General features: G+C 40.2%; 2 non-coding genes across 2 annotated transcripts; both read left to right on the forward strand.

Annotated features, from left to right (window-relative positions):
* The first annotated feature begins 17329 nt into the window (after positions 1-17329).
* Positions 17330-17404, forward strand: Trnat-cgu (transfer RNA threonine (anticodon CGU)). The gene has a single exon. It is a non-coding gene; the product is annotated as a tRNA-Thr (tRNA).
* Positions 17405-17629: 225 nt separating this feature from the next.
* Trnat-cgu (transfer RNA threonine (anticodon CGU)) lies at positions 17630-17704 on the forward strand. The gene has a single exon. It is a non-coding gene; the product is annotated as a tRNA-Thr (tRNA).
* Positions 17705-18990: the final 1286 nt, after the last annotated feature.

Genomic DNA, 18990 nt, shown 5'->3' on the forward strand with positions numbered 1-18990 from the left:
GTATGCCACGGCAAACTGGCTGACACTGACGGCGGCGGTGCACAAATGCTGTGCAGCTAGCGCCATTCGACGGCCAACACCGGGGTTCCTGGTGTGTCCGCTGTGTCGTGCGTCTTATCATTGCTTGTACAGCCCTCTCGCAGTGTCCGGAGCAAGTAGATAACAGAACGCAGCACGTCATTCTCAATGGAGAGAAGTCTTCCGAAGTAAGAGTGATTTCAGGTGTGCCGCAGGGGAGTGTCATAGGACCGTTGCTGTTCACAATATTCATAAATGACCTGGTGGATGACATCGGAAGTTCACTGAGGCTTTTTGCAGATGATGCTGTGGTGTATCGAGAGGTTGCAACAATGGAAAATTGTACTGAAATGCAGGAGGATCTGCAGCGAATTGACGCATGGTGCACGGAATGGCAATTGAATCTCAATGTAGCGAAGTGTAATGTGATGCGAATACATAGAAAGATAGGTCCCTTATCATTTAGCTACAAAATAGCAGGTCAGCAACTGGAAGCAGTTAATTCCATAAATTATCTGGGAGTACGCATTAGGAGTGATTTAAAATGGAATGATCATATAAAGTTGATCGTCGGTAAAGCAGATGCCAGACTGAGATTCATTGGAAGAATCCTAAGGAAATGCAATCCGACAACAAAGGAAGTAGGTTACAGTACGCTTGTTCGCCCAATGCTTGAATACTGCTCAGCAGTGTGGGATCCGCACCAGTTAGGGTTGATAGAAGAGATAGAGAAGATCCAACGGAGAGCAGCGCGCTTCGTTACAGGATCATTTAGTAATTGCGAAAGCGTTACGGAGATGATAGATAAACTCCAGTGGAAGACTCTGCAGGAGAGACGCTCAGTAGCTCGGTACGGGCTTTTGTTGAAGTTTCGAGAACATACCTTCACCGAAGAGTCAAGCAGTATATTGCTCCCTCCTACGTATATCTCGCGAAGAGACCATGAGGATAAAATCAGAGAGATTAGAGCCCACACAGAAGCATACCGACAGTCCTTCTTTCCACGTACAATACGAGACTGGAATAGAAGGGAGAACCGATAGAGCTACTCAGGGTACCCTCCGCCACACACCGTCAGGTGGCTTGCGGAGTACGGATGTAGATGTAGATGTAGATGTAGAAGTATGGTGGGTCTGACACACTGGTGTCAATGTGTTCTTTTTTCCATTTCCAGGAGTGTATATAGTTCTTCCAGTAATTACACCCGTAAATTGCTTCGTTGCATTGGAAGTATTGGACAAAGAGCTGACCCCTGACATCTACTGAAAGCTGCCTCACTGATAACCGAAACAGGACTTTAATACCGCTGATAAAGAAACTGTTCCAACAGAAACTGACACTACAGGATGGATTGAGATGTTCTGATTGTGTATGTTCTCTTCCAACAAGGCATCTCTATTACCATCAAGCTGGACAAAATTTATTCGTCTCTCCTCTGAATCCCTTCCACAAGATTTTTTTCCGAGGAGTATGTCACAAAAATCCACTACCATATCACTTGTTATGTTCCCTACTGTTTGTGGATGTACAATTGTTTCACATTCACTGTCATCATCAGAGCAAGGCGTGTAATTATCTACCCAGTCAAAAACACTGATTTCCCTTACGTTTTGTACTTGGTTCTCAACAGTCTCTATATTAACAGGATTACGTTCGGTTTTGCGTAACACCTCATTTTGATTACTAGTGGGCTCACACTATTCGCTTTGTTCGCTAATGGTTTTACAGTATATGACTTTTCTGGTATGAACGGATGAGTTCTATGTATCATTTGTAATCTGTGCCATCAGTCACCTTGTAATGACCCGTAATGTCTAACACTGTCACGATAATTAGGTGGTCTTATTTCAACTACTTCAGCATGTTGTTGAGGTCTAAAATTTCCACGATCGTGCCGCTGCTGATTATTTCTTTCGTCATAACTGGTACTATAACAAGAATCATCTCGTGTTTGGTTGTAATGACAGTGGTGTGATCTGAAATTAGTGTTCCCAGTTACTCGATTTAAATTAAAGTTTCGTCTTTCACATCAAATAGAGTTATTTCTTTCTTATACTGATGTCTGTTGGAATCACTATTATTGCCGTAACTTCTTTGGTTCCTACAACCAAGACCTCTGTCTCTGTCTCTCAAATTGCAGCGGTTATACGACTGACCTTTCGAACGCCGATTGTTTGAATAATTACGATCACGAGTAGTAGAGAAATGATTATTCTGTTAATAGCTGTTGTCCGATTCACAGAATATCCTCCATCTGATGTGTTGCTTTGAGACAGGAAATTTTGTCTGTTGCCGTCTCTGTATTTATTTCGTGAGTGAAATTCCTCGGCATCAACTTCGAGTTCTTGTAATAAATTTTGAAAAGCCTCAAGGTCATCTTCACAGCTAATTGCCGAAGTAATGTGTCGCAGACGAGTGGGTAGTTTAGTTACAGAAGTTCTTCTTAATTCAGAGGGATTGTACGGATTCGATAAGAAGCGATTCTTGCGTATCACGTACCGGTACTCAAAACAATCTGCCGAGCTAGAATCGTCTGATTATTCAAAATTCTTTAGCATAGTGTGTTTTTGACTCTGTTTTGTGTTGCTTCAGACCAGTACGCCGACAACAATGCGTGATAAAATTCACCTTCCATTTGGCATTCCTGTGCAATTGCTCTCATTCTTCGTTCTCTTGTCTGGCCACATGGAAGAGCCTGCGCACCTAACCATTGTGCCATAAGGTGGTGCACTGTTAACACACTCTGGCTCCCGCTCAGGGTGCCTGCTGTGCATTGTTCCCCTTCAAATGGAGGAAACAGTTCAGCACACGATACTCCACTTCATCAACGAACAGTCCCATTTTATTTTGACCCCTTTACCGGCGTGATCCCATACAGTGATGGGGCAGTTTCTAGGTACACGAGGCCTGCAAACACATATCGGCAAACAAAATAAAATATTATTTATATTGAAAGGAGTCTTCTGGGGCACACCTATATTGGCACCCGAATATTATAAGGATTATAATATAAACTAAAGTGAAACTATTATACTGTAAACGATGTATGTCTGTGATGGGTTCTATAAAGCGGCTGGCTGACTTTGCACATCCACAGATCTATAGATACTGCTTCTGGCCTGAGATTGAAGGGTAAGAGAGCACTGGGCGCACAGCAGTGAGTGCGTAGCAGTCTGCGAACGAAAGAGTATCCAGTAGGCAATTTTTTATGATGTGGTATGTAAAGCCAACAAGTGTTAGATCACAATTTACGAATTTTCTCTTATTAATATTTTGTGTTACACCGCACGTAAAATAGGTAGTTAAAAATGATGAGTGCTTTTATAATGGAATGTTAAGTGAAATGAAGAAATTTAAATTTATTGTGACAAGAAAGCATTATTGAATTGATATGACGAAGCAGCTTTACAAGTACGTGTATTATTGGAAATATACATGTGGAAGCAGAAGTCTTCTTGTAGTTAAGGTAAAGAAGCTAATTTTTTATTACTTTCCTTTTGCCAGCTCGTTAGTGTAAATTAGTTGGCTGATAATCGGTACCGGCCAAAGTGGCCGAGCGGTTCTACTCGCTTCAGTCTGGAACCACTCGACCGCTACGGTCGCAGGTTCGAATCCTGCCTTGGGCATGGATGTGTGTGATGTCCTTACGTTAGTTAGGTTTAAGTAGTTCTAAGTTCTAAGGGACTCATGACCTAAGATGTGAAACGTCCCCTTAGAAACATTATACAAGACTGTGCTTTAATCGACACATATTTTTTTATAGCGCAACGCAATCTGACTTTCAAAAATCCCTACAAAAGAATGGCCCTGACTAACATTAACCTATACCTTTCACAAATCACTTACCTAACCAAAATCTTGGTTACTCGAACTACTGCAATACAGCGAGCACCACTAATGCCAGCTAAATAAAAGATTCAAACTATGGAAGGCACTAACTACTGATAGGTATAGTTAGCAAATGAAAGATTTTAATATAGAACAAACAATGTAGTTACCTTAATAGTCATAATATATATAGCAGTTCATGACATCCATTCTTACAAATTTCAAAACTCCGCGATCTCTCTCCCCACATCCACCACTGCTGGCGGCTCACCTCCAACTGCGCAATGCTACACGCTGTTAACAGCCAACTGTCCAACGCTACAATGGCGAGTATTACAACAATGCAAACCAGCCACAGACTGCACACAGCACAGTCAGTGATTTTCATACTGAGCGCTATGTGGCGTTACCAATAAAAAAACCTAAACAGCCTACTTACATAGCCCCCATGCTCCTCACAAAAAAATTTACAAATTGTTTTGGGCAGTGGCCAATACAGATTTGAAAAATTTTCCATAATTACAATAACAAAGAAATGAAATGCACACTCTTATCGATACAATGTTGGTCAAAAGCTAAAATTTTCTCACAGTCCATAAAGACAGTCCTGATCGTTAATCACAGTAAAATAGCAGTGTTTTTGCTCAATGTCTGAGCAGTAAAAGAAAATGCACACGGAAGCAGTGGATTTCCATGCAGTCTTGAAGAAGTAGTGTTGTCCTTCCAACGGAAAGACAGTGCTGACTCTTGACATGCTGACAGGTAATGGGCCACAACAGAGCAAACCCACAGTAGAGTCAGTCGAAGTTTTGAAGAATATTGGTAGGTTGGTCATCACAGAGCAGACCCACTGTAGTCCTAGTAGAGATTATGGTACTGGTGGGCCACCAGAGGTGCAGACCCAGTGCAGTCCTTGTAGAAATAGGGGTATTGGTGGATCATCAAAGATGCAGACCCATTGTAGTCCTTGTAGAGACGGCCAGCAGCCATCTGTTGCGACTGTGCAGATGCACAATCACCATCGAAGAGTCTTGCGGAGAATATAGCAAGTCCATAAACCACCACTTGTCCACTCACAAAGAATTTGGTTGAAATGTCCTTAGAACCAGTCCCTTGCTGAATTATTAACACACGTGCAAACACTATCAGTCCCTACTCCTCACATATAGTCCATATACAATGACCAACAGAAATGTGTGCAGTGAAATGTAATTTACAAGTAACTTAATTTGACGAACTGGTGTCAATTACAATTTTATAACATGAGAATACAATAACAAAGGTACAAAATGTATCATTAAAGAACATGACAATACGGATAAATTTGTAGTAGTACAGGCTATACAAAAGAATAGAAATAAACAGATACATCAGTGTTACAGGAATTATGACATAATTAAATAAATAAAAGGTCTGAATAACTTTCGAAACATCAACTTCACACGTGAGCATTAAAACATAACAGAACAAATAATGGCTAAACATCTTTACAAAGTAAATAACATATTATTAATACAAATTATATTTGAGGATAACAGTATTCTTCATCATAGTAAATGTAGCTTAGTGTTAGAAAAGAAAAAATTCTATGGAACAGTACACAGAGACAGGAAGAAAAGAAATACACAAGGGTACACAAACACATAGTGGGATAACACAAAAGAAAAGGACAGGGTTTGTTTTTAGGGTAACATTTGGTACTGCAGTCCCACCCAAAACTTCATTCCATAGATCGTCCCTCTTATTTCAACATTTGCTCCAGCCAAAAGAAATCCCATCCAAGCATGCTTTCTGTATTTATATGTTCACATATTTCTTACCTCATTATTTATTTTCCATCATCTTACCTCATCATTTATGTCCAAGAAAATCCTACCTAAACTTGTTGTCTCTAAACACTACTTTTTTGTTCATGTCCTCTTTCAAAATACTTCTTTTTTGGCCAAACCATTTTCTTATAGCTTCTCAATGAATTTCTTCCAATTCATCACAACTCGTTCTCTTATATAGTCTACCCCCTCTTACTTAAATCTACTGAGCTCAGATGCTAAACTAAGGGATGAGGCAATGCAACAGCACAAAACAATAAACACAAACAGCAATGACAAAAAATACAAATTGGCCAAGCTAGCAGCAGTAAATCTAAGTTGGCAAAGCAATTACAATATTACAACTAATATAAGGCACTGTGCAGCAAACAAGAAAAATTAATCAGTAATAAAACTGGCTTAACAGAGTAATACAAAGTGAAATTTAATCGCACAATGCCTGGCAAACAGCAGCAGCAAATGCAATAACTTATACCTAAATATGACAAAGCTGAAGCAGAAAAAATAGGACACTAAAGACAACAATGCAGATAAGGGAAATGTATATTCACATCTTAATGTCTATTAATTAAAGTGGTGCACCACAAAAACTTATTCTATGAAATAAATTACCAAGTACTTGAAAAGAAAATTACGTATGAAGTTCCTGTGAAGGGAAATGTCTTTTTGTGCTCCCTCATTTTTTCGAAGTATATCACGAAGTTATTCTTTACTGGGTCTATATGCATTAAATATTTATATTAGTACATCTATAAAATTTTATTTTAACCAATGCTGCAGGGCAGCTAGAAACTAGATATTAAACAAAATGAGTAAATAAATACGTTAAGCAAACCATATGCCATTTCTCTCAACTAGCAAGCCAATAGCCACAAAATGTTTCTCATCGTTTCATTAGGCATTTTAGTAAATATAAATTAAGAGCTCCACAGTATAATCATATGTTTTCAAGTTTGAGTGTGCCGTATTTACGATGCTTTCTACAAAGAAATATCAATAGTGAGGATAATGGCCTCTTTTTTTCCACCTGTGCCCCTGAAAGGCACACACTAATGGCTTTTTTTTGTCAGGTGGCTGTCGCGCAGCTGGGTGCCCACGACGCATTACGTGCAGGTGGTCACTTAACTGTCTTACTGAAATATTTACGACAGCAGTTTCTGCTACAGTGACAGTCTCATATAAAAATTTCACAGGTCGAGAATTTGCGTTTCAAATCTGTAGAAACAAAATCCTGTAAATATAACATTGTTCAAAAAATTTTCGCCAGCATAGCGATACATTCACGCATATGCACACATTTCATAACTCTTAAAGTATGATTATCGGTTTCCAACAATCTTTTTCACAAACCAGAGTCCCTAACCACTACTCATTATTCCTTGCTTTATTACACATATACATGTTCGTAGACACTTCAATATTTCATCATAATAAATACGTAGCATAATCAAATTCCTCATATAGCATCGGCTTATTGATCATAAACATACCGCAACAGCGTAATACACATCGTCATCATAACATCATAAAACCTCAGACAAATCTCAAAATCGTCGTAGCTTTCTGCAATAATTTCACAACCTAAGAAGAATTCTCTTCTCATGTCAAAAGTGTCACCTACCACAAACATACTTTAAAAATCATGATCCAATACCAAATACATCATTCAAAGCTCTCATAATATCACAATGGTTCCGAAAAAATATGAGCAGTTCACAAAGTAGAGACAAAATACAATTTCGTAAGTGTGAATTCATCCAACCATGTAATTACGTAAACATATGTTACTGACACAGTATCATAAATATTTGTCTCTCTCAGTGAAATGATCAGATAGCTGTGTAATTCTGTGTTAGAGAAATATGGTGCCAATGTGTAAAATTGTGACTTTCAAAAATCCCTACAAAAGAATGGCCCTGACTAACATTAACCTATACCTTTCACAAATCACTTACCTAACAAAAATCTTGGTTAATCGAACAACTGCAATACAGCGAGCACCACTAGTGCCAGCTAAATAAAAGATTCAAACTACGGAAGGCACTAACTACTGATAGGTATAGTTAGCAAATTAAAGATTTTAATAGAGAACAAACAATGTAGTTACCTTAATAGTCATAATATATATAGCAGTTCATGACAACCATTCTCACAAATTTCAAAACTCTGCCATCTCTCTCCCCACATCCACCACTGCAGGCGGCTCACCTCCAACTGCGCAACACTACGCGCTGTTAACAGCCAACTGCCCAACGCTGCAATGGCGAGTATTACAACAATGCAAACCAGCCACAGGCTGCACACAGCACAGCCAGTGATTTTCATACAGATCGCTATGTGGCGTTACCAATAAAGAAACCTAAACAGCCTACTTACAGATGTTAAGTCACATAGTGCTCAGAGCCATTTGAACCATTTTTTTATAATTGGTAACAATGGGTACTATGTTCAGTAACCCGAAATGTACTAAACAGATTTGATGTATATGCTAGTTAGATATTTCCCTTTTGTAATGTTGCTAAGATTTCTGAAGACAGGTATACGTAATTTGAAGATTTGTCTTTATGATTTTTAGTAATGTTAGTTAATACGTGCTGTACAAATCTCACTGCCTGTGACTACTGCTGCAAAGAACGGTTTTCATTTAGCAAAAAGGATGTAATTTTTCTGGGTAATGTAATTTCAGTTGTCAGATGTTTTGAAAACCCACACTTAACTTCGAATACAACTGCACTATTGAAAAAGTCAGTGTTACCGCCTCCCTGTCCAGGTGATATATTTTTAAAGACATTGAATTTTTCTTAAATGTTTTCATTTATCACCTGACGGAATTTCATTTATGTTTCAAAGCATTATGGCCAGCAATGGGCACCACTGAACCTGAAGCTAATATATTTTATTTTTCTTGAGAAGAGAGCACAATATAAAGGGAACCACTGTTGCTGCTTTAGAAATAAGACAGCTTTATTAATTTGTTATGTGCAAAGGAACCATAGTTATCAGTTTTCAACAGGGCCAGCGGATACAGTACCTAAGGGACTGAATGTATTTTGCAGTGTCTCTATTTCTTCATTGGTATTGGGAGTTGCATCTCCCAATCGGTTCATGTAAAGTTTTCCTAACAATAACACAGAGTAAGCTCACCACTTGCAGTTACAACGCGTTATAGATAACTCCAGTTTTGTGCGCATTCCCAGCTCAGGCATTCATTTCATTATTTCAATAATTTTGAAGAACGTTACAATATGAATGTGTGGACATATCCTACAGAACACGCACCATGCATTCATATAATTGATTCACCTCGATGGGCATGAATTCACTGTGGATGCAAAACTATTTTCGACCTCCTGCAGGAATCTCAAACTTTCGAGCATGGTGGACTTGGCCAGAGATTGCGGATAGATCGCTCTAGATTGGAGTTTGGCCTGCCGGGCGGTGTGCCGTGACAGTCAGCGCAATTGCGATTTACACTGTATCCAGGAACGCAGTGGTTAACCCAGCTGCCCACTAAGCACGAGATCTCAGGTTCGAGTCCCAGTGGGGCACGCTTTTCCACTCGTCGCCGCTGATTGTGCTTTAAGTCCTGATGCAGCTGACATCAACTGTTTCTTACCTTTCCATACCTTCCCTCATTCCTCCACTCCTATCCACCTTAAATTAACACAAAATAGTTTATTTTAGTTTAATTTAGTTCTGTCATATTCCGTAGATAATTTTCCCGATTATTTTATCGATATGATGTGGAACAAATGAGATTAAAAATAGATATACTCATATGAATAGTGCTAATATTAATATTACTGCAATTTTTAGTTCTACACATCCAACTCCATTTAGAGGTACAGTTTTTTTAACATTTCTGAAACAGCAACTCGTCCATGGAATAGAAGGAATTGTCCAAAAGAAATGATCTTAAGCTAGATTTAAAACTTGACCTGCTACCTGCCAGACACTTCATGTTGTTGGGCAAATGATCAAAGATTTATGTTGCTGAACAATGTACACCTTTTTGAGCAACTGACAGCTTCAATAATGCACAAGAAACATCATTTTTCCCTCTAGTGTTGTACGTACGAACATCACTGTTGAGATTGATTATTTGTAACCAATTTCACTAGCGAATGTATGTACTCTGATGGTGCGTTTACAATACCTAACTCCTTGAAAAGGACCATACATGACGTCCTTGGGTGAACACCACTAATTATTCTCACTGCTCTCTTTTGTGCAATCAATACTTAGTGTCTAAGTGCTGAGTTACCACAGAAAACTATTCCATAAGACATTCTTGAGTGGAAATATGCAAAGTACTTTACGACGCTGATCTGTTTACTACCATGACTAGCGATTATACGAAGAGTGAAAGAAGCTGAACTTAATGGTTTGAGAATCTCAGTAATATGCTTCTTCCAGTTCAAGTTGTCATCAATGTGAACACCCAAAAATTTCGAGAAATGTACCCTGTTAACTGAGCCCTGTTCAATGTGTTACATCAATTGTTGGTATGACTCTATTTGGTGTACAGAACTGGATGTAGTGAATTTGATCAAAATTAAGGGAGAGTCCATTTTCTGACAACCACTTAATAATTCTTTGACATACATCCTTAACATTATCTTCAGCTGCTTTTTCTCTAATGGGATTTATTATAACACTCGTGTCATCTGCAAAAAGTACTGGTTCCGCTTTCTGAACGTGAGAGGTCATTCGCATGAATAAGGAACAGCAGAGGACCCAAAATTGAACCTTGTGGGAATCCCTTTGTGATGACACCCCATTCGCTAGAATTTACCACCCTCCCAATATTATTTGTGATATTCAGCACAACTTTTTGCTTTCTGTTCATTAAGTATGATTCATATCAGCTGTGTGTATGTAGCCTCCAGTTCCATTAAACCTGAGTTTTTCAAAGAGTAATTGCCTGTTGATTAGAGAGTTCCAGAATTCTCTCTCCTGACAGTTTTAGCATGATATGCTGGGAGAGGTCAGATTTTTGAATTCCTGGTGTAATGGCTGAGCGTGCCAGACCCAAAAGCTAGAGGTTCAGGGTTCGAATAATATTATTAAATTCTGCATTTAAAAAGGCATTCAAGTACGGGAGTTCTGGTAGAGTACACGTGACCGATGAAATCGTCACAAACGAGTGATACTGATATAATCACAACTGACGCTAAGTCACGACTGACAGCTCAAAGCAATACGTCCACCTCATCCTGGCACGATTTCTGTTCTTCAGGTAGGTGCTCAAGGCCATTTTTCTGTCACCTATCTTTCCATGTTTTCCTCCATTTGGACAGCTTACAATCTCACACAAAATTTGTAGACTTGATAGATAGCACAGCTGTTAATGTAATATGACTAACGTCCTGGGTGTATATATAAACGAAGTAGGTAGATATCACTGTTACTCGTTCAGCGATGGACTAGCGCTTTAGTGGGCCGTAGGTAGTATCATCACACCTGCTGTACCCACGAGCATTCTGAGGGACAGGTTTCGTACAATATCTACAGGCAAAACTTCGAAGATTTGTCTTAATGTTTGCTGCTTTGCACTTAGCATTTTTTGAAAAGTTATTCACAATCGTTAATGTACTATACTGCCGAGGTACCTTTCAGTAGCCTTATTTCTCTGTTGCACTTTTGTTGAGCATTAGGGTTTTATAGATTCGTAGTTGGATGTTTGGGTCGAAGTACTGCTATGAAACGATTGTGTGGTCGACTAATTTCTTGCTGTGATGCTCAGTTATTTTAATCTGTATTTTACTGCGAGCAACACTGCTTGAAATGATTTAATAGCAGAATTGTTTAAATAATGTAATGCATAGTTAAAAAAGTATCTATGGCGCAGAAAGATCTATGGAGCAGAAAAAGCAGGACGAACAGTGCGCTCTAGGCGTTGCAACTGTGCGAAAGCTCTGTAAATCTGCTCTATGTAATAAAACGACTAATGCATATCCCAGTTGTACATCATTTAGTGGTCTTTCTAGTATACCCTAGTACCCTACTTCCACAAGCTGTTGTCAAGGCTGACTGGACAAATGAATGACAACAGGAGAAAGCAGTGTTTACACAGTTTATTGTTGTAGGTTTAGATGAACGTTTATGTTCTAAGCGCAGCAATTATTTATCCTGGCTATGAAAACTTGACTGTAGTAAACAGATTGCCTAAAAATTACTCTCTTTGGACTGTTATTCACGAAAGAGCTTGTTTAAAATATGCACTATTGCACGGTAGATAAGACAGTATTACGAACTTGCAGCATGCTGGAATAGTTGTGGGTCAGCAGTTTCTGTTAATCCTATAACGAAAAACCATTCCAAAGTTGCAAATTTTACTTCTTTTATTCATTCGATGATTAGCTGTTTATATGCGCTGTAACTGTCGGTTGCACATTTTTGACATGGTTCTCTCATATTCGGAAATACCATTTTTGACTATGTTACGATGGGTCTCGGCCAGACACTAGTCATCGAGTGAATAAAAAAAGTAAAATTGGCAACTTTGCATTGATTTTTCGTTTAAGATAACATTAGACATGTCGTGTAACGTTAGCTGTTAATTGAAGACTGCATGTTTAACATGCGCTTGAATATTAAATGATCATATTCGTAATCGTTCTCCTGTTGAGCAACAAATTGGATCCTGTGAGTACACTACCTGAAACGGGAGTCTGGCCGAGTACTTCATTGAAGTAGGCTGTCAAACTGCTGCTTGCCCCGGTAGTCACCTCACAGACTTCCAGCTGCTGCGACCACCTGCAAAGAGAACACGTCAATAGCGGTCGTCGCTGAAACTCCTCTCTTAATGTATTTTCCGGCGAAACTGTCAGTCCGAAAAGAGAAAATGTATGTTTTAGCATTTCAAACAGTATTTACGAGGCGTACAATATTGGATTTGACGTTGTTGCGGCTCGTGTTGTTTAATGTATTCACTTTGAAGCCTGTGTTTCACGTTTGGATCCACTTGTTCTGTTTTTCATTAGGGTGAAAATTGGGACGAAAAATGAAGGTGGTGCTAGTATCAGTGAGTACAAGAGCGTCGTTCCCAATTTTTATGTTGATTATCTAACTTTCACTGTGACTCGAAACACTGTTTCGCCGTCTCTGGTTCTTTGTAGTGGAATTACACATCATTTTTACAGGGGACCTTTAAGCATGTCAGTAATGAGCACAGTGGACAAAAAGATTACCCACCCCTAGAGGACGCTGGCATCCATTCGGCGTGGAAGAGAGCCCACAAGTTTATTGAGACATGCCAAATACAGCTGAAGTCACTCGAATCCGATCAGATACCACAGAGCTACCAGAGTGCGGGCACGGCGAATAACATGTTTCATATTCTCTTCTAATTCTTCCAGTGTATTTCTGTGGGATTAAGATCGCGTGATTTAACGCGCCAGTCACGGTGTGACAGGATGGCTGAATGTTCCTCAAACCAGGAAAGAATGCATGTAGTTCACTGAACAAGACTGTTGTCATGGCGAAAGACGGGAGTGTCCGCAGTATACTCATTATGAAGTTGTAGAAAGAAGGTCACAGGCATACTGATGCATGTTTATGATAACCTGAATGCCAGGGCCTAATTCATGGTAAGGAAAATGCCTCTGAAGTATCATAGAATCACTTCCTCCGTGACCTAGAAAATACACACACAGTCAGTCGGTTAAACCAGGGGTTCTCAAACATTTTTGCCCCCCGCCCCCCTCTATTTTTCTTTCCATTCTCAGCATTTTTCATTCTTGGCGCAAAAACGGCCCACGACGTCTGTTTACTTCCGCCTAGTTATTACAACTGTCAGTTACAACACAACAATAACAACGACATTAATAATAATAACAGCGTGTGTCCTCGGAACACGCCCGAGTTAAACATATAAAAAAATTATTGCACATTTATATTATTCAAAGGCGGTCAAAGTTAATAATGCAACTAGTTTTTAAATAACCATGGCTACGTGCGCAGTTACTGGAACCGAGCAAATATGCGTATTTCACTACATATTTTTTTGTGAATAGTTCAAAGTTTGGTTAAGGTTTCATTGTTTCCCTCTATATTGCTTTCAACTCATTTAGAATGGGTTAATGTTTGAAACATAGCGACTTACAGATGATGATAGAACAATGATCAACATTTAAATTCTACTTTGTAAGGTGTCCTCATTTTCGGGCCTTACATAAGCTGCATATTGACGTTCCCGAATAAAATCCCCAGCAAATATCGATATTATTGACAAAAGGAAATAATTAGAGCCATCTCATGTACGGAATAACAAACGATTTACCCTTTTCACGAGAAGGACATGGGTAATATAACAAAGTGAACGCAGCTTGGAGACGGACGGAGCAGGTGGCTAATGACATTGGAACGACTCAATTAGCTTTAACAAAAGATAGCCCAGGTGCACTGCAGAAAGAAATAAGGGAAAATCAATATAATACCTATCAGAATAAGCACGGCTGAGACACAAGTAAGTGGCCAGAGTATATTAAGGAGTGGAGACCCAGGCAAGAAAAATATGAATTTAACTTTAACGTGGGAGCAGTCGGCTGAAGCCAGACGTGTGACGTAGTAGAATCAAGGTGGGGGATGATAGCGTCTTATAAAAGCACTTTGAGAACTCAATTAAGACACACAGAGAGCTGGCGCTCACGTGTAGCGGTATGCCACACACCTGCGTGTGGTAAAGGCGCGACTCTGACTCTACGTTTGCGAAGTGAGAGCGATACGCTTCACGTATCGTGGCGACAAACGTAAAGCGATGGTTAAATATTCTTGCAGGAATCTTTTCTGGCTGAATTTTGCGCATATCGCTTCAACCCATAGCGAGTGTGCAATTCCCATTAATTTCGACTAGGGAAATTTGAACATTCCACAGAACGCATAGCGTCTGAGACTGATTACTTTCGGTCAAGGCCAGAGTAGGGAATTAGCGATTTCAGATCCAGCACGGAGACAACGCCACCGCAATTGCCGTTTGGTAATGTACGAAACGCTTTTGGCGAAATTAAATATTGAGTCCAATTTTTCGAGGGTTGCATACTCCAACATGTGTACGCTTTGAATAGACAAATTCAAGAACTAATTACTAGCCTACCCTCCAATCAGTACATGAGAAAAAAATCAGATAGTTATCCTCCACCAACTTGGTTCATTGTACAGCTACGACGTAGGTGTAATTTTCACTGCGAAAGATTTACTTGTTTCAATTGATAACATTTACACATATAGAGATATAATTTGATTAATTACAACTTAAATGTTTAAATATTAATTGATTTATTGAGAGAAGAAGTAATTAAACTTACCTGTTGTTTATAATTTATTCTTGAGAGCTTTGGTAAATTAAATGTAATATGGAAAAGGGGAGACTGTGGTATCATTTGAGGTTAAATCCCAAACTTGCCATTAATATTAATTTATGTATTCTTGGAATGTCACAGTAGCATTTTGATTACTTTGAGATAGGGCCAGAATTAACAGCTATGTGGAATCTGTCTACCACCCTGGACTTCTGAAGACAATCAGAACGTCATACTTTGCCGCATTCAAAATTAACAAATGCAATGACACATTGCAACTTTAAAAACAGTTGAATACAAACTGGCCACCCATAAATGCAACGAGAAACATTGTACACAGTTCAAAACTCGGAAATTTTCTGACATTTGCACATTTAGTGTGATGTGTTTGCTTCAATTTGTGAGGCAAATAGATCCGTTCTTGGTTGTATCTTTGAAACAGTAGCTCACCGTTGCCGCACCAGCTGCAGTCGCGGCCAGTGTTTCATCTTGATTAATGCCACTACAGTACATGTTGATTCATACACGCAAGTTGACCCGGAGGGTAATAACACTTCCACTGCCTTTCTTTCTGACTTGGGATGTTCATTCCGAGTCTGTACCCAAAAAATTACAAGAAACTCCAATTTAAATTCATTTCGAAGTGTTCTTTCACTTGAGAATTCTATTATCTCCTCCTGTTCTACCGTTGACAAGAGGTCTCTTGTGATTCTACGGAACGTGCTGTGGATCCAGTCATACCCAAATGAAGGTTCTTGAAATTTATCCTCGAATTATTGACGAAGGTTTTCGATATATTCTACGCCAATACTACTAATTTTAGCTACATCCAATCCATTTTCCTTCACGAAATCCTTCAGGCAATAAAACATATCTCACTTACCCTTCTCTATTTCTCTTTTCCAAAGTCCAAGTTTTCTTTTGAACGCATGCATTATCTCGATTAGAAAGATGATATTACCATTTAAACTTCGAAGTGATGCGTTAAGATAATGCAGTTTCTCAAAAACGGCGGCCAACTATTACAATGTTAGACGCCATTTTTCATCCAGAAACAGAACTGCGAGTATGGAACTGTTTTTCAACAGGAAAAGATGAAGTTCACCCTTCATCCCTACAACGCGACGAAGAACTTTACAACGAGAAAACCAACGTACCTTTCTGTGCAACAGAAAGACGTTAAGAGTTGAACTCATCGTCTTAAAAAGAACAGATTATAGCCTACTGTTAATAGTTCGTGCTTTCACAAAAATTACAGCACTGACTGCATCCTTCAGCACCTTATGTATTTGCAGTTGTATTACTGTAGACGTCGATGGTCCATATATATAATCCAGTGTGCGAATTTTACAGAAGGAGAAGCAGCACACATTCTTGCTATGAACCCCTTTTCATTTACAGTAAATGTTTTCGCCCTATCGGTACATAAACTAACACAATTTGTCCATGACAGATTGTTGTCAACAATAAAGGGATTCACAACAAAGAAAATAACCTCCTCACCTGTGGTCCTCCCTTCCAGAGCTTTACAAAGTTCTTGTGCATTTTATTGTCGTAACAGTAGCGTACAAAAACAAGGCGGTGGGAAAGATTTACGATATCATTCCGTCAAACCACAGAGCGAATTTTGGGCTATCATTAAGACATGTTAGCAGAGAATTTTTCATGTTAGTGGCTGTTGCATCAGTACGACGAGCCCACGATCTCATCTGAGAGTGGATTCAATTTCAGACTCTCGTCAAACCTACCTCCACACATGATTTCAAATATTTTTACGGCTACGCGAAGAAGTAGTTTCTCGTATGAAACTTCCTGGCAGATTAAAACTGTGTGACCGACCGAGAGTCGAACTCGGGACCTTTGCCTTTCGCGGACAAGTGCTCTACCAACTGAGCTACCGAAGCACGACTCACGCCAGGTACTCACAGCTTTACTTCTGCCAGTATCCGCCTCCTACCTTCCAAACTTTACAGAAGCTCTCCTGCGAAACATGCAGAACTAGCACTCCTGAAAGAAAGGATATTGCAGAGACATGCCTTAGCCACAGCCTGGGGGATGTTTCCAGAATGAGATTTTCACTCTGCAGCGGAGTGTGCGCTGATATGAAACTTCCTGGCAGATTAAAACTGTGTGCCCGACCGAGACTCGAGTTCATATCAGCGCACACTCCGCTGCAGAGTGAAAATCTCATTCTGGAAACATCCCCCAGGCTGTGGCTAAGCCATGTCTCCGCAATAACCTTTCTTTCAGGAGTGCTAGTTCTGCATGTTTCGCAGGAGAGCTTCTGTAAAGTTTGGAAGGTAGGAGACGGATACTGGCAGAAGTAAAGCTGTGAGTACCGGGCGTGAGTCGTGCTTCGGTAGCTCAGTTGGTAGAGCACTTGCCCGCGTAAGGCAAAGGTCCCGAGTTCGAGTCTCGGTCGGGCACACAGTTTTAATCTGCCAGGAAGTTTCATATCAGCGCACACTCCGCTGCAGATTGAAAATCTCATTCTGGAAACATCCCCCAGGCTGTGGCTACGGCATGTCTCCGCAATATCCTTTCTTTCAGGAGTGCTAGTTCTGCATGTTTCGCAGGAGAGCTTCTGTAAAGTTTGGAAGGTAGGAGGCGGATACTGGCAGAAGTAAAGCTGTGAGTACCGGGCGTGAGTCGTGCTTCGGTAGCTCAGTTGGTAGAGCACTTGCCCGCGTAAGGCAAAGGTCCCGAGTTCGAGTCTCGGTCGGGCACACAGTTTTAATCTGCCAGGAAGTTACATATCAGCGCACACTCCGCTGCAGAGTGAAAATCTCATTCTGGAAACATCCCCCAGGCTGTGGCTAAGCCATGTCTCCGCAATATCCTTTCTTTCAGGAGTGCTAGTTCTGCATGTTTCGCAGGAGAGCTTCTGTAAAGTTTGGAAGGTAGGAGACGGATACTGGCAGAAGTAAAGCTGTGAGTACCGGGCGTGAGTCGTGCTTCGGTAGCTCAGTTGGTAGAGCACTTGCCCGCGTAAGGCAAATGTCCCGAGTTCGAGTCTCGGTCGGGCACACAGTTTTAATCTGCCAGGAAGTTTCATATCAGCGCACACTCCGCTGCAGAGTGAAAATCTCATTCTGGAAACATCCCCCAGCCTGTGGCTAAGGCATGTCTCCGCAATATCCTTTCTTTCAGGAGTGCTAGTTCTGCATGTTTCGCAGGAGAGCTTCTGTAAAGTTTGGAAGGTAGGAGACGGATACTGGCAGAAGTAAAGCTGTGAGGACGAGGCGTGAGTTGTGCTTGGGTAGCTCAGTTGGTTGAGCACTTGCCCGCGAAAGGCAAAGGTCTCGAGTTCGAGTCTCGGTCGGGCACACAGTTTTAATCTGCAGGGAAGTTTCATATCAGCGCACACTCCGCTGCAGAATGAAAATCTCATTCTGGAAGTAGTTTCTCACCTATAATGCGTGGTGATTTGGATTTTTCTATTAAGTAAGATACCTCTAGGGAAATGATACTTGCTTTTTCTTAGAAATCGGTCATTTCCTTTTAGTTGTTCTTTAAAAAACTCGATGGATTTACTTACATGATCTACATGTTTTGTCTGCACTTGTCTCTTTAGTTTTAGAGGCTTTAGGCTATCGTTGACTAAAATCTCCAAAGTCTAAACACACAGTGATCGTTCTACATTATTCAGAAGAATGGTGGTAAAGTTAAATGTCAGATAATCGAAAATGGTTCAAATGGCTCTGAACATTATGGGACTTAACTTTTGAGGTCATCAGTCCCCTAAAACTTAGAACTACTTAAACCTAACTAACCGAAGGACACCACACACATCCATGCCCGAGGCAGGACTGGAACCTGCGACCGTAGCGGTCGCGCGGTTCCAGACTGTAGCCCCTAGAACCGCTCGACCACTCCGGCCAGCGTCAGAAAGTCAACTTAATATTTACGTACTTCGGTTTTCCGTTTATAACTAACGTTATTGACACAGACAGAGGAAGATGCGAAAGAAGAACGCACTTCGATTAAATTCAACTCTTTTTTCCTTATAAGAA

Source organism: Schistocerca gregaria, chromosome 1 (assembly GCF_023897955.1).
Source record: "Schistocerca gregaria isolate iqSchGreg1 chromosome 1, iqSchGreg1.2, whole genome shotgun sequence".
NCBI classification, from domain to species: domain Eukaryota; kingdom Metazoa; phylum Arthropoda; class Insecta; order Orthoptera; family Acrididae; genus Schistocerca; species Schistocerca gregaria.